The sequence below is a fragment of the Ammospiza nelsoni genome, chromosome 3, assembly GCF_027579445.1.
Source record: "Ammospiza nelsoni isolate bAmmNel1 chromosome 3, bAmmNel1.pri, whole genome shotgun sequence".
Lineage (NCBI taxonomy): Eukaryota > Metazoa > Chordata > Aves > Passeriformes > Passerellidae > Ammospiza > Ammospiza nelsoni.
The window spans coordinates 11,000,482-11,016,275 of record NC_080635.1 but is presented as its reverse complement, the minus strand read 5'-3'; the positions used below and the strand labels follow the sequence as shown (position 1 = coordinate 11,016,275).

At 36.8% G+C, this 15,794-nt stretch overlaps 1 long non-coding RNA gene across 1 annotated transcript in view; it reads left to right on the top strand.

Annotated features, from left to right (window-relative positions):
- LOC132070494 (uncharacterized) overlaps nucleotides 1–10,070 on the top strand; it is a 38,877-nt gene extending 28,807 nt beyond the window's left edge. The window contains exons 2-3 of the long non-coding RNA XR_009418010.1: nucleotides 9,284–9,387; nucleotides 9,845–10,070. This is a non-coding gene — a long non-coding RNA (uncharacterized LOC132070494). The remainder of the gene's footprint in view (nucleotides 1–9,283; nucleotides 9,388–9,844) is intronic.
- The last annotated feature ends 5,724 nt before the right edge of the window (nucleotides 10,071–15,794 follow it).

The window sequence follows — 15,794 nt, the reverse complement described above, 5'->3', positions numbered from 1 at the left end:
TCCAGCATGGGCCAATCACAGATGCACCTGTTGCATTCCACAGCAGCCGATAATCAATGTTTGCATTTTGTTCCTGAGGCCTCCCAGCTTCTCAGGAGGAAAAGTCCTAAGGAGAGGATTTTCCATAAAAGTTCCAGGAGCTCCAGGTCTCTCTCTCATCCTGAGGATCCCAGAACTGGGCGCAGCACTCCAGACTGGCCCCACCAGGGCTGACGGAGGGGCAGGATCACCTCCCTGCCCTGCTGGCACTGCAGTTCCTGATGCAGCCCAGGGTCCTGTTGGCCTTCTTGTCCCCCAGGGCAGGGCTGACCCAAGGACAGCTCCTTGTCCACCAGGACCCCCAGGTCCTTCTCTGTAGAGCTCCTGCCCAGCCTGTGCTGGTGCCTGGGCTCGTTCCTCCCCAGGTGCAAGGCCCACAGAAAACTACAGAAATCCATAATTTGATCATCTGTTGGATGTTTTGCTTAGCTGATTAAATCAACTTGCTGTTCTAGGTTTTTTGGTTGCTTTTTGTACCCGAAATTTAAACTAAAGGGAGATTCAAGCACACAACAGCATTAGCACAGCATGCAATGCATGCATGGCTTTGCCACCAGAAAAAGACCATCAGTGTCACCCCAGGACAATCAGCAAAGGGCTGAATTTGTTTTCAGTCAGGGCTCTCATGGCCCTAAATGTTTGTGGCCCTTTAAGAGATCCCTGGATAAGGTTAATGTTTCAGAGAGGATAAACTGGAGAGATCAGATAATGACCTTAGTGTTAGAGAGGCTTAAGGTTTTAGCATTAGAGTAGATACAGAGACCACAAATAAAGGATTATAATTATAAAGCATCATAATGGAATTGAGCAATGTCAGAAAATGCCTTTAAAAATTGAGACAATATCACAAACTATGAAACTGAAAATGGATTAACCTGCCTTTTTGGTCCATAATTTTACAATCCTTTGCAAATTTTGCTTGCCAGTAACAGTATTTAATTTTTAACGTGGTTAAATCTGGTCTGTTGCAATTTTAATTCCACTCCAGCCATTTGGGAGCTATTTTTTATTGCCTTGCAAGTCTTCTTTTTTCTCTCTTTTTCTTTTTTTTTTTTTCTCTTCTGCCAAACCCAGCAGGTAATTCAAGATGGGAATTCACTTTGGTTACTTGTTTCTCCAGGCTGTAAAACACCCTTCCAAAACTATCAGATTTTTAATTATATATAAAGACTTAGTATTCATTACATATATAAAGCTAAAATCAAACACAAAGTTACTAAGTTTTTCCTCTTGTCAGGTCTTCATCATTTTTAAGACACCAGTTAGTGAAGACACAAATAATGGAGGAGCATCTGAGTCGCTACTTGTGTGAATTTGCTGAACTCTATTGCACTCAATAGACCTGTAACAACCATCCCATATGAGAAAGAAATCCCAATCTTTCCATAAAAATTATCTGTTCAATGCTTTTTGCTTTTATCTGCATAGTTAATTTTTGCAGAGGCGAAATCTATTGATTTTAAATGAGGAAATAGCCATCATTCATGCTTGTTGTCTTCCTAAAAGCTGAAAACACATAACTTGTATGATAGACTTTGAAATAACTCTGCCCTTTTTAAAATCTGGAAACTCTACTGGGATCAGATATCTATAGCTACCAGGTTCACATTCCTTTTTACTTTTTCTTTTGTTTTTTTTTTTTTTTTTTAATAGGGTAAATTTGAACGGTCTGAATAATTTAAGAGCACATTATCATTACAATTTAGAGGCAAATCAGAGGGGGGATGCTCTGTAGAACAGCCAATACTGACATCATGTCTCAGCAGTCTAGGTGGTAGCTTATTGATCTTACTGTACATGGGAGAGCAGGACTTGATTTCCCAGATCACCAGCTGAGAATTGAAACACATGGTAATTAGCAGCCAGTTTTCAGATATCAGTTTACTGAGCAAGCAAGTTAGAATAGCTCTCTCCTGGGAAGATGGCAAAAATAAGTGAAGGAAATCAGAGGAATTGTTTTTGGATTGCATCTCAGGGAAAAACTTGCAAATCTGATTTACAGTGTCCATGACTGAATTTCTACAATTTATGGCACTAGGGAATATTTATTGTGAATGCTAAAAACTTAAAAATTCCTACACTTGTTCCCTGATAAATATGATTTCATGCAGCTGTAAGCATATTTTTTGGGGGGGTTACTTTATCACACCAAAACAGATCAGAATTATTTATTTGTGTTGAACACAGCAGTATGCCAAGATTCCTACCACCAAATATTCATGGGAATGTTTGACAGCTGCTGCCTGGCAAAGTCCAACACAGTGAATCACTTATTTGTTTTCCAGAGCTTCTCTGGGGCTGAAGTTTGCATGCCCAGGTTACACTTCACTGCCTGTGGAAATTCAAAGTGCCATTTGGGAGCCCAGCCTTACTGAAGCTATTGGAAGTTTTGCCACTGACTCATTGGGGGAATTCATCTCCAGTCTACAGAATCATATCAGAAAACCTTTTGTTTGTTAGTTTGTTTTCTCTGTTTTGTAAACCAAACCTGCCTGGTCCTTATAGTAAGCCACAAGAACAGCATTACCCTGTGTCACTGTCATATTTTCTGGAAAAATCCCTTTGCCAGGATTCTTCTCCTGGGAAGCTGAGAAGCCTCAGATAAAAAGGAAAACAATATTATCTAATTTGCTTCTGTGTTTCGCTGCTTTGGAATGTGGTTTGGAGATTGTTTACCAACAGGTGGTTGTTTGATTGGTTTCATGGGAATTGTTTTGACTTAATGACCAATCAGGGTCAGGCTGTGTCGGACTCTGGGGAGAGAGTCATGAGATTCATGATCATTCTTTGTAGCCTTCTGTCTGCATCCTTTCTCTATTCTTTAGTACAGTTTTAGTATAGCATTCTATAATATAATATACTATAATATACTATACTATAACATATAATATACTATAATATATACTATACTATACACTATACTATACTATTGTATTGTATTGTAGCGTAGCGTAGCCTTCTAAGAACATGGAGTCAGATTCATTCCTTCCTGCCATGGCGGACCCCAGAAAACATCACAACTCTTCATCTTTAAAACCACAACTCGTTACTACAAAGTTTGCCTTCACAAAAAGACAGATGTGCAAATAGCATCTTCAAGCCAGTTCAAGTTCTAACTGGTAGGTTGACCTACCAATGATTGTATTTGCTGAATAATCTGCTGAAAACAGTCTGTTAAACGGGGAAGTACTGAAACAATGAAAAAATGTGCATCATTTTAGTATTGTCATCTTTGGGTTTGGTGCTTATCTTGGGGTTTTAGGGATTTCTTTTTGCCCCTCAAGGTGCATATTGGTAAATCATTTGAAAGTAACTGTGAGTTACAGGGGGAAATGTGTATTTTTGAAATGTTCTCAGATTATGAGATTTCTTGCACTGCCTGCTTGCTTATACTGTCTACTTTTAAAGCTCTGCATCTCTGGAAATTCAGCCAATTATATTTTGATGCATAAACACTTGCCTGATTGCTCTGCATCCTCATTTGCCTGCGTGATGGATTGAATGTATGGCAGCTGTCCCCAGAGGCCATCCTGAAAAGAAGATGTTGCAACTCATGAGTTTATCCAAGTGAATAAAACTGAAAACATCCCATAAATACACAGGTTTTTTTTTTTTAATTCCTTGTTAGTAAAGAGATATTAATATGCAATAGTATCTGTCACATAGGGGAAACTTCTCAAAATACCTGAGCCCATTTTAAGGATGTGAAAGTTAGGACATGCATTGTGTACTAATAGCAGGGTGTCACCATGGACACCAGCAGAGAAAAGTCAAATATGATGAAAGAGAGAAAAGAGAAAGAGAAGATGTAGTATCCATGACAACAAGTAGAAAAGAGTAAGACTTGAAAAAATTGAAATCCCCATGTTTGTCTGTATTATTGAAATGAAATTTGCGAAGTTGGGCGCAGATACAACATCGTTTCTGTGTCGCTGGATTTTGTGCAAATTGTCAGCGTCAGGTGGGTACAGAGGAGGTTCAGATGGTGCAGACAGGATCTCTCCTGTTGTGTTTGCACATCCCTGGAGTGGTTTGTGTGGAACCAAAGGGCAGCTGGGTGAACAGTGGAGGTCAGATCCAGCTATCTGTATGTGTACATATGCACACGTATAAGCTGCCCTCAGTCTGAATGGTCTGCACTGGCACACTGGAAATGCGTGTAAAAGCCTCTAAATTTTGTATGATCAAAGTAAAACAACGTGGGATGAGAGATGAATGGAATGGATTAAGAAATCCCTTTTTCTTCTCACGTGACAGGAGCTTTCCTTTTGAAGCCAGAATGTGCAGTTTGAAGCAAGGGGCAGAGAGAGTGACAGAAAAAAGTGGTATCCAAAGCCCAGAGGAGGCTGCACATTTGTGTCCCTGTGAATTACTTTGGGCAGCTCTCCACACACACAAATGGGACTGGTTTGCATTTGCTGCATTACATTTGATTTTACCTTGAGGAGCTCTAGCATGTAGCCCATGTAATGTAATGCCTTCCTGCCGGGTTTTGAGATTGAATTGATGTTTCTGTGAATGTATCAGTGCAGAATTTATCTCCTGAAATGTAACTATTAAGCAGATGTTTGTGTTCAAGTAGAAATAATGAAATCTTTCTTTTTTTTTAACATTACACTCCATGTCATTTTTGAGGTGCTTATAAATATTATTTATTAAAAAAAGGTTGCATAAAAAATTGTTGGTGTAAAATTCAGGAATATGCAACAAACCTCCTAACAACATTTGTGAAAGATGATGTTCTCTTATGTTCAGTGAGAGCTTGCATCCTCAAACAGCATGGAATATGAGAGCATTTTTATTTAAATTCCAACTGTATCCCTTCAAAAGCTAGATCCGGTACTTTAAGTAGATTTAAGATACTGCTTAGTAAAATTTTCAGAATATTTTTGATGTATTTTATAGTCTAGTGCTTTTGTGTTCACATGAGCTTGCAAAAATACTAATGAAAGACCATTTAGACTTATTTTTGTACTTCAAATACCTTTATTTGTGCAAGTATCTGCCAGTGTGATTTGAACTGTCCTGGAGAAGATGAGCACTCTGTGGATGAATTTTGCATGGAGGGATTTTTGGGACAAGAAAATGAACATCCAGAACAAGCAGCTAAGAAGAGACAGAGGAGAATTGTGCAGGCACAAGAAGTAGAAGGAATCTTTCTTTCCAATAAAAGGCTTTTCCCTGTGTTTGGAATGCAGATGAAATTAACGTGCCTGTACTTGTGGTCATGCTCCAGCATTACTAATTAAATCAGAATAGTTCCCAGAGGAAAGTGATTTTGGTTAACTGTTAAGACAGACTGCAAACAGAGCAGAAAGCTTTGTTCCAAAAAGTGGTGGGAAAGTTTGTTTGGTCTCTGTTCCATTTTGGACCCTAAGATCTGAAATGTATGGTAGCACCTCTTTGAAAAGGCAAGGAATAACTCAGCCTGGTGAAACAATAGAATGCTGTGCTTAAAAATAGCTTTCCACATTTCATATTTTAATTAGTGATTTAAAAGCAGACAGGTGTCAGATAAGCATAGAAGTATAATTAGCACTAAAGGGGAAGCAGACATGGAACACAGGAAATTTATTCATCATCTTGGTTTGGAAGGCTTTCCTGTTATCCAGAAAAGTAGATCAGAAATATTTCTTCTTTGTTTTTATAAATAACTCTTCTGTCTTTTCTCTTTGTGTGATGTTCAATGATTTGCTAAAATTTTCTCACATAGTGGTGCAAAATCTCGGCAGCTGTAAATTGTAATGTCTCTAATAACTTTAGTACTGTAAATCCAGTTCACCCTATTGATTAATTAGTTATTCTGCAAATAATCCCAGTTTGTATGATTAACAACACAATTTTTAAAAGGCAAACAGATATAGCATTATAACATGGATAGAATATATAGAATAGGTGTATTTTATTCCTTTGTGAACTCGCAGTTCTTTACATTGCAAAACTTGACCTTGTCCCATGGGACTGGAAATCCAGTGGCAAAACACACCCAAGAACTCCTCTGAGGATGTGCTCAGACTTCCTATTCTGGATGCAGCTGAGCAGCCTCCTAGATCACTCGGGTGGTTTGTTGCTGTCTCCTCTGCACCCTCTGCCTTTGTAAGGCAGAATTTATCACCCTTTGGATCTGACAGCTTAACTCTGCATCTGCTTGCCTCTCATCCCATCTGTGGTTTGTTGTGGTGGTTTTTTTTTTTTTTTTAAACTCAGCCCCTTTGACAGAACTGGAGCAGGCAGCGTCTGTGCTGCAATGCCAGCTGACCTGCAGCAGCTGCCTTCCGAGGGGAGCAACAAGAACCTGAGGTGGAGCCATAACCCCTTAACCCAGAATTTGTGACATGAAAGCTCTTTCTTTGGCTGATTCCATAAAGGGGAGAGGGAAATGAAATAGTGCAAGGTGTATCCTTTGCATTATGCAAAGTTATGACATGTATGTATCACCAAAAGGATCAACCTCTAGACAACTAATTCTGCATGCCAGAGTAATTCTTAATTTATGCTGTTCCAGAATAATGCAAAATGGATCACAAGGCCTCAGCCAACCAACAAAAAAAAACCCCCAAACTCAAACTAAAGAAAGGCTGCTGAAGCAAAATGTGTTTTGTATTCTCATCTGCTGGCTCGGAAAAGCAGATGTAGACCTGCTGCTCCTGTAAATGGGAAATGACGCTTAGGAAGCAAATACCTTCAGGACAGCTGTAAGAAATGCAGTGTGAATGAGTTTTTCAGCTGGTTTCTATGAATTCTATGGTAGGAACTCAAGCTGCTATCCCTTAGAAATTTTCAAATAGTATTGATCATCAAAACCCCAAACTTGTGGATTTTCTGTATTTTTGGGGTGGTGGGGAAGATGGCTTTCTGTCAAAGTCGAATCCACACTGAAACAGGGAATTCTGCAATTAATTATCAAATTTTTGCAATTACCAAATATTGTTATTTCCATGGTCCAGCAGGCATCTGCTGCAATGTGAAGGATTCAGGTTCAATACTTGAGTACAAATGAATTTCTAAATTTATAGGGTTCTTTCTCAGCTAATCTGTTCCATTTGGTCTGTGTGGTTAAATAATGCTTCCCTCTCTGGGTGTCTTGTAAAAGTGTTTATAACTGCTGTGTGAAACTGCAAAAGTATTTGCAGTTTCCCAAAGCAGTTACAAACATTTTTTCAAGATATATTATTTAAAGTGTTTCCCTCTTGGTTAGAACTGTTGCTTTTGTAGAAACTGGCAATAATGTAAAAAAATATGAAAATTATATCTTAGTGTAAGGTTTAAGAACCTCGCCACAGAGTTGGTGAAGTCACTGCAAATAATCCTGATTTTCAGCAATATTCATTATACATCTTGCAGTACCTCAGCAGCAGTACACTTTTGCTCTTGCTGCTTTTCACTACACGGATGGCCCCACATTTTAGTGAGGTAGATATGCTAAAATGGCATAAAATTGATGTGTGTTGGCAGTTATGTGGAGAATACAAATCATGGGAATTGAGTGACTTGAGCACAACACTTCAATGGTACAGAATTTGAGTGGTGTTCACCCTGGAAAGAGTGGCAATTTCACTCAGAGTTTTTAATATGCTTCCATTTATCATTATCAAATTATTTGCCATTGCTAAAAGAAATGGCTGTCATTCCTTAAGCTCTGAAACACTATCACTTATTAAAGATATCTGATTTTAATATCAATTATACAACAGTGGTTGTTCTGAATGAAACCAGTAACAACTGACTAATTATTTGAATTATATCTTAGAAAGATTTGGTTAATGCAAGAGCATAAGCAGGATTTTTGGTTTATTACCTGAAAAACATTAATTCCTCTACAGTTTCCTTTCTAATCAGAACACAGCATGACTTTTGCTGAAAATAATTGATCTTTTTTTTAGCAAGTCTTAATAGACAGCACTGAGAAATGCAATGATTACAAGACAGAATGGAATGAGATTTATTTGGAATACTGTCATTTAGAGTATCAGCCTCTCTCTGAGGCAGGAATAGGTTTCAGGCAAATGATGTCATACATTCCAGAGCCACTTTTTCACTGTCAGGTATTACAAATGAATCTCCTTCAAGGTTCTCAATGGAAAAAAAAAAATATAATATCCCATGTATTGACACTTGTTTAAGAGTATGAATGCTGCAAAACTGTGTTTTTCACAGGAAATACTGGGATAAAGTGAGGCAGATTTTGTAAATCTTTGGGATTCTCCCCTCCTTGACAAATGATTTTATAAACAAGTGTTTCCTGTGTCAAAACAGTGTCTGTCACTCGTGTGCTAGTCACATGGATTATTTTCTGTTCATGTCACCATCCATATTTATTTGCTCATATTTTAAAACCCAGTTAAATATTCCAGCTCCTTGGCAATGAAACTGCCTTACCTTGCCAGGTATAATGGGATTTTGGCTCATGCAACAATAGTGAAAGTCAAGAAAAGCCCTCTGGGTTTTACAATATACCAAATAAATCCTGGTTTTCATCCTTTGAAAAAAATGTGTATCCCAACAGAAAAAAAAAAAAGCTGTCTTGAAACTCAAGTAGTAAAGTAATTAATCCAAATGAATTCCAATATATTAATTATAATATGCTAATACCAGCAATATATATACATATATATTTTAAGTGAGGAAAACTGTGAAGTATTTTAATTTTGATTCTTTTTTCAAATATAAATGTGTATTGAGGAAGTTATGTCAGGATCCCAGGTTAGAGGTGCAGATTTGGTATGATGTGCTGGGTAATACATGAATGTGGAGACAAATGTACAAGCTGAGCTCCTGTGAATTACTGTGCCCTGAGCAGGAAGGAGGTGACCTGATGAGGTTCCCTCCAGTATTAATCATCCTATGGCCCTTGATGAAACCAAAGCTTAAACCCTGGAAATTTATCTGAAACAGGCCACATTATTCAGGGACAGAATCTCTTTTACCACTATTGCTCAGTGGCTGAGGTTTCAATGTAGGCATCTCTTTTATCTTTGAAAGTTAAGTGGGAAAGTTTAACCTTTTGTCAGGGTTTCAAACAGGGCAGCCTTGAAATTGTGTAACATTCCCTAAAAAGTCTCAGACAAACTGTTCTTTCCCCTTCTTCAACAGAAGATAAAATTGTGGTACAAGAGAACTCTAATTCCAACACCTGATGGATGACATTTCTCCAAGCACTTGTTCCATCACTCCCTCTGAATTCAGCCCCTCACATGAAAATTATCCACATGAATTAATGGATTTTGATGGGTTTTTTTGTCAGGAAGCATGAAGGTGTCCCCAGGAACCTTCCATAACAGGAATTCTAGGAAATGTGGGAGAGGAAAAATGGCACTTAGTCCAAGAAAGTCCTATAAGTGTTGCAAGGTAAAATTTTGTGTAAAATCCTTATCTTTACAATAATGATAAAATTTCTGTTTGCTTCATTGAAAATACCATTTCATCTCTGTTTTAGAGCAAGTTCTTATATTTAAGTTGTTCCTTAAAATTATTCTTTAAGATTACTTAAAGACAGCATCAACATTGTGAATACAGAACAGACACCTTGATTTGGTACAGAAAGTCATTTTTCAAGGATACATTTATCCAAATTAAGCTTTTGTTCAGGATGACTTTGATTTTTTCTGAAAACTTAAATTTCTGAAAGTTAAAAGCTCTAATTTAAAAAGCAGCTGAAGTGTTCCAAAGGTGAAGCCATTCAGGTTTACTCAAAAAGCTTTGCTTTGGGAAAATTCACCTTTGGGTATGAATTGCCATGGTGAAAAATACTTGAGGCTACCAATTCATCAGCTAATTAATTTTTTTTTTTTTTTTTTTTTTTTAGTTTACGCTGATTTTGTTTTACTGGTATGAATTGAGCAGAGGGATAAGAGCTAAATTGAAGAGGAGGTTTGAACATTATCATTCGAGATTGAGAGGTCTGAAAGAGAACATATGGTGCTACCTCAGCTGACATAACAGTGCCTCTCCACCAGGATTTTTATCCTGTCTGTTAAGACCTTTCTGCATGTGTTGTTTCAGCTCTTTGCAACACTGACATTGTTTACCTTTTTTTGGAGTTACATTTGCAAATAAAGTGGGTAAAAATATTGACTTTTTTTCATTCCTCCAATTGCAAATGAACTCGAGCCCTTCCCAAGAGAGAACTTCTCTCTCCAATGAATTTAAAATCAAATTTGCCTCTGAAAATAAAACACAGATGTAGGGGGAACACTTTTTCTTGTTTGCTGTTGTTTTGTATTCGCTCTTCATATGAAGAGGTTTAGCTCCAATGAGACATTGAGAAGAAAGACATATATTTATATTTAGCTTCACTTTTAGAATATAAATCATGCTATTTTTCACTGAATCAAAACAAAATCAAACCAGAAGCTCTAGCAAATAATTCCTGTTTATGACTATTAATTAAGGAAAACAAAATAGTGAGGAGTTTTTGTAGATAAAAAAGTGTAAATTATGAAAGTAGGAATTACTGCAACAAATCTTTCCTGTCTTCTTTCCATTGTTTTTTTGACAATTAAAAAACAACCAAACAAAAAAATCCTTGCTAATTAACAATTTCAGATAGCATATTGATTTGTTAGTTAGTTGTTGTAAGAATCTGTCCCAGCTGCTAGAATCTGCTGCCAGCTCAGCTCCTTTCCAAAGGACTGTAAATCAGTGCAGCTCTTCTTGGGAAGGAACATTTCAGGGTGAGCTGAGGAGAAGAGATGTACAGCTGATTTACTGGAGTGTGGAGTCGGTGTCACAGCTGAAATCACAGGGCTGTGCCAGTTACGGCACAGCTAATTTCACCTTCTAAAATGCTCATTTTTCACATTTCCTTCAGGTAACTTCCCATAGACCCAGATCCTCTAAGTAAGAATTACATTGGACACTTATAATAGGAAGATTTAAGGTTATTTTGGTAAGCTCAATGGTCTCTCATTACAGCACAGCAAATGAAGGAGAAAATTAGTGTAGTTATATAAGAAAAAAAAAAGATACAATAATCAATCTGTTGCATTCTGGGAGGAAACATCAATTGCTGTGGCATTGTCTTACCTCTTGTCCTTCTGTCCTCTTGTCAGATATGAATGGAGATAAAGACTGACTAATAATGAGAAGATGTGAAAACAATTATTCTGAATTAGGTCCTAATGAAAAGAGTTTGCCTGAAGTATTTGTCTTAAGGATAATGGTGTTGATTGATTAATCACACCACTCAAACAAGTTTAATTTAGAGATAGGATTAAAGAACTCATCATGTGTCACAGGAAGCCACCAGCACCACAAATTCATGGAAATGTTTCTGGGCCACACCCTGATAATGGATGTATAAATTGAAAAGCTGATGGGGCATGAGTAGAGTTAAAACATAGGTATTTTCCTAAACTTCTTTCTAGTGTCAGTATTCTCCGAACTTCTTTTATTTGAAACTTTATTGATACAGTAAAGAAGGGTTATAGCTGTTATACAAGCTACCTATCAGTCACCAGGATAAAGATACTAATTATAGTAAGTTCTGTAAGATTCACAATACTTTTTTTTCCTCATTAATAGATTTTCATGAGATGATAAATATTGAAAAAATTCAAATTTTTGATATAATGAGCAGCAGCTGAATAATACATCCTGAATCAGCCAGTAAAGTGTATACCCACATATCTATTGATTCAGTCTCTCTACAAAGTCAGTCCATTATTTCTCTATGACCAAGAATGGATTGATTTTTTTCTTTGTGATCAAAGATTGAATTCTTTGCAGCTAATGAACATGCGTATCAAGTGGAGCTGGTGAGCTGAACAAGCGAGAGAAATTTGACTGCTCCTGGGATATTGTCCTAGGAATTTAATGCTAACTTATTGCTAACTTGTGAAAAAGGCTGTGACAGTAACATAGAATTGCTGCCTCGACAGAGGGTATTAAGGATCACCACTTGAGGCTCAGTTTTTTGCTTCAGAAAAGGAAGACTTTCAAAGTGCTACTGATGTGTTCTTTCCTCTGCTTGTATTGCTGAGGGCCACTCAGCAATAGTAGGTGAGAAACCTTTTGCCCTTCCCTTCCTCTCTAAACCCAGGAGCAACTGAAAAACCTTCATGTGCCACAAACCTCTTGACAAAGATTATTACACTTTGTGAAAGTGAATTACGAAAATTTCTTATTGATTTTAGTAGGGAATAATGTGTACAGAGAGAAACAGAGAGCAAGACTACAAAGTTCTCTGCATCAGTGCATTGACTAAGGGACTTTGAAGGGACATCCATGGTGTCTGAGGTGCCTTGTCTCTTTCACAGCTGTGCATTGGATCCAAACCTTTATTGGGGTTTAATCCTATTGTTCCCCAGAAAGACATAGGAGACTACCTTGGGTAAACCTGTGCAAGTGGTTAAGATAAATTGTCTTTTCCTGTATTTATTCCTTCCTTTGACACTGGTGTTTCAATGTGACACATTGCCACACCTCTGAGTATGGCAGCTGCTGGGATTTTGCCATGGAAGAAAATGTCATTGATAAACTCTTTATTAAATTAATTTTATCTACATTTCTGAGAGAAAGAGCACCAAAAAGAAAGGCGTGACAAGCTTTTTCCCAAGAATTTCACCAGGTTTAATCAAAAACCAAACGAGAAGACAAATACATGCTGTTTTACTCCTTTCCTGTCTTCTGCAGGATCTTGGTCAGAAGATAAAATCTCATGGACCAAAGATCTAGGCAGGCATGTGAATCTAGAATTCCAGAAGAGTGTGGTGTCCTTTTTCCAGTAAATGCTGAGGAACTTCCATCATGACTTTTATTTAAGGAGTAGTTGGCTGAAGGAAAAGGAAAAATTCAAGCAGAATCCAAAGAGAAACCATCTGAAGGTGAAATGACTGCAGAGAATATACATAAAGGGTGTATATGTATGATGATGAGATCAGAAAAAGAGGTAGGAAACCTTGGTTATTTGGATATATAACCTTAGGTAAGACAAAAGGAAACTTTAAGGTGCAAAAAAGCTCTTTTGCTGAAAGGTCATTGCATGTATGCTCTGGGCCATTGTCGCAGTGTTCATGTGCAATTCTTGCCACATGTGATACCTTCAGGAGCATATCTACAAGATAAATGAAATCTTTAACAGGAAAAAAGTTGAAATAATAAATATGAGAGTGGGAACACAGCTTAAATGGAAGGTAATACCTATTTTTTTTTTTTTAATTAGAGTTACACTCTTCTATTTAGATCGGTCTTTCATTAAAGTAGGTTTCTTGGAAAATCTTATTCCTGCAGGCTTTTATAACATGAGCAGATATCAAGAGGCAGAAAAACCTTCTATTTCCTTGTCAGCTGAGGCCTTAGGTGCTGATGGAGATCAGGTTTTCACACTTTATCAACATCCAGCAATTCCCATTGCAGTACTTATGATCAGACAACATTTTGTAAACTCTAGCCTGGTTGAACATTTTGAGTTCTACTTATTTTGCTCAACATCCAAAAAGGGGTTTTTGACTGACCTAAAGAATAAATCTTACTTTTTAATTTAAGTTTCTTATTTTTAAAAATGGTTTTTAAAAAATCAAACTTAAACCAAGGAAAGTGCTTTAACATTGTTTCTAATTTGGAATTTTATTACAGGAACATTAGAAAAGGAAAAATTGAACCCATGCTTTGAGCAATGAGATAAATCTAGTTCTATTTTACTTAAAAACTCTTCTTATATGAAGAAGATCTAGTACAACAATGAAAATACCCTTAAAATAAGAGTGAAAAATTAAAAACTCCATCCCATATCCTCCAATCTGTTTTATTCATTACCTGGGCACCTAAGGGTATACAGTAAATTAGGAGCATAACACTTTAATTAAAATCTCATAAACTCGTGAGCTTTGAAAGTTACATTTCTTAAAGTAGCTTTGCTCATTAGTTAAGACCTTATAATACCTGACTGTTATTTACTTATTGAATCTGAACTCCATTTAACCCTCTATTTATTAGATGGTATCCTTATTCATAAAGATGATTTAAAAACCCCTACAGTTAGTATTAGTTTACAGACTTTCCTAAAAATACTGAGGGTCCATTTTGAGTCTTAAAAATATGGCATATAAAATGTGAAGGGATTTATACTGGTTATTTGTGTTAGACTAGGTGAAAAAAAAAAAACAAAACTGTAGTGACTTTATATAATGAAAGTGTCTTAAGGCTGTTCCAGCATTCAGGTATAGGTGGTTCAAACCAGATAAGTTCAGGGACATTCTGAGGCTGTAGTCAGATAATGGAGAAGGATTTGGTACAAAATGTAGCTGGGGAAGGAAAAGCTCAGCTGCTTTCCTGTTGTAATAGCACGCTTAGCAAATATGCCATGAAGTTAATGCTTCTGTGTAACTAATGTTATTTAGTTTTTACTCTTTGATGCATTGTGATAAAAAACTGAAATAAAATTTTCAAGCTTTTTATAAGCATTATATAAAATTTTTAATTAATATATGCTCTGAATATATAAAGAGTCACACTTGCTGTTGCAAAAGTCTACTGGAGGCAAAAACACAGGCAGTGTTATTTCTAAACACCACAGTTTATCATTGCAGTTGTGTAGACTGCAGAAATTTCCCTATTTTCTCGAACTTTAATTTCAAGATGCTCAAATCTATTCCTCCTTTTATATCCTCTATCTGAAATGAGGGAGAATTGTTTGTCTAGTATCCAGCCTTTCTCAATAATTTAATTTTTGTCAGTAATAAAGCAGAAAGAGAAGGCCAAAATATTTCTTCTAAGCCATCCATTACTAAACAAGAATTCGAGGACTGAGTTCTGCATATGGACTTAGAAAATATTTGGATAAACCTTTTGTCCAAAGGATCACTTTTACTGGTGCTGGGGTTGCTCCGTTTTATCTCAGCTGAAATTCTGGCAAATTTTCATCTCTACTATGGCGGAGAGATGGGAGTATATTCTGGAGGGTCAGTTCAGTGCTTTATACACTGCTATATTTGCCTTGTACTGAAAATTGGGTACAGGAGAAAACTCTTTGTAGCATGTTGTAAAGCAACACCTCTAATTATTAAAATGTTATAATTATGTGTAAAAATCAAAATCTAAAAATCCCTCAAAGTAAACTTTCAACTCCTATAAACTTACTTGTAATTCCAAAGCATCTACTACACAAAAATATTTTCCCTGCTTGTTTATTTTTCTTTTCATTCTGAAACTACATTCAATTAACTGCTAGGGCTTGTTTTGGGTTTTTTTAATGCCATCTGATGTTATGAAAAAGGTTTGCCAGACATACAACATGGAAAAAAGTAGCCTCAAAACAGGCAAATGCATTTATTTGTCTACTTCCAGGGAGTGTCTTGATTACTTCACTTGCATTCTACAGAGTCACTCTTGTCTGGAAAACTACTGTCTCTCCAGATCCCAAACAGGTTTTTTTTGGAGTAAAAGAGCTTTATTTGCTGAAAACCCCTCTGCTCTCCTGTTGTTTTAAGCTCAGTAATGGGAGCCATGCTGAATGTGAGGTCTGTTGCCATCAGTGCTGGCTGGAAAGTGCTTGAAATTGAGTTTGTCACCACCAGCCCTGACAGCTCCATGTGACAGTGACTTAACAGCTTCAAGAAAGTTCACTGATAAACTCTCAGCCCTGTAGAAGATATTTAAGCCTTTTGGTTGATTTGTTTGTTTACCTACCTGTAAGGTTCTCAAAACAAAACAAGTGATAACAGTTAATTGGTATTTTAGTAAGAAGAAAAATTCTATTTTACGTTCATTCATCCGTTTCCTTGGATGGATCTGTTGACATTATGGGCTTCAAAAGC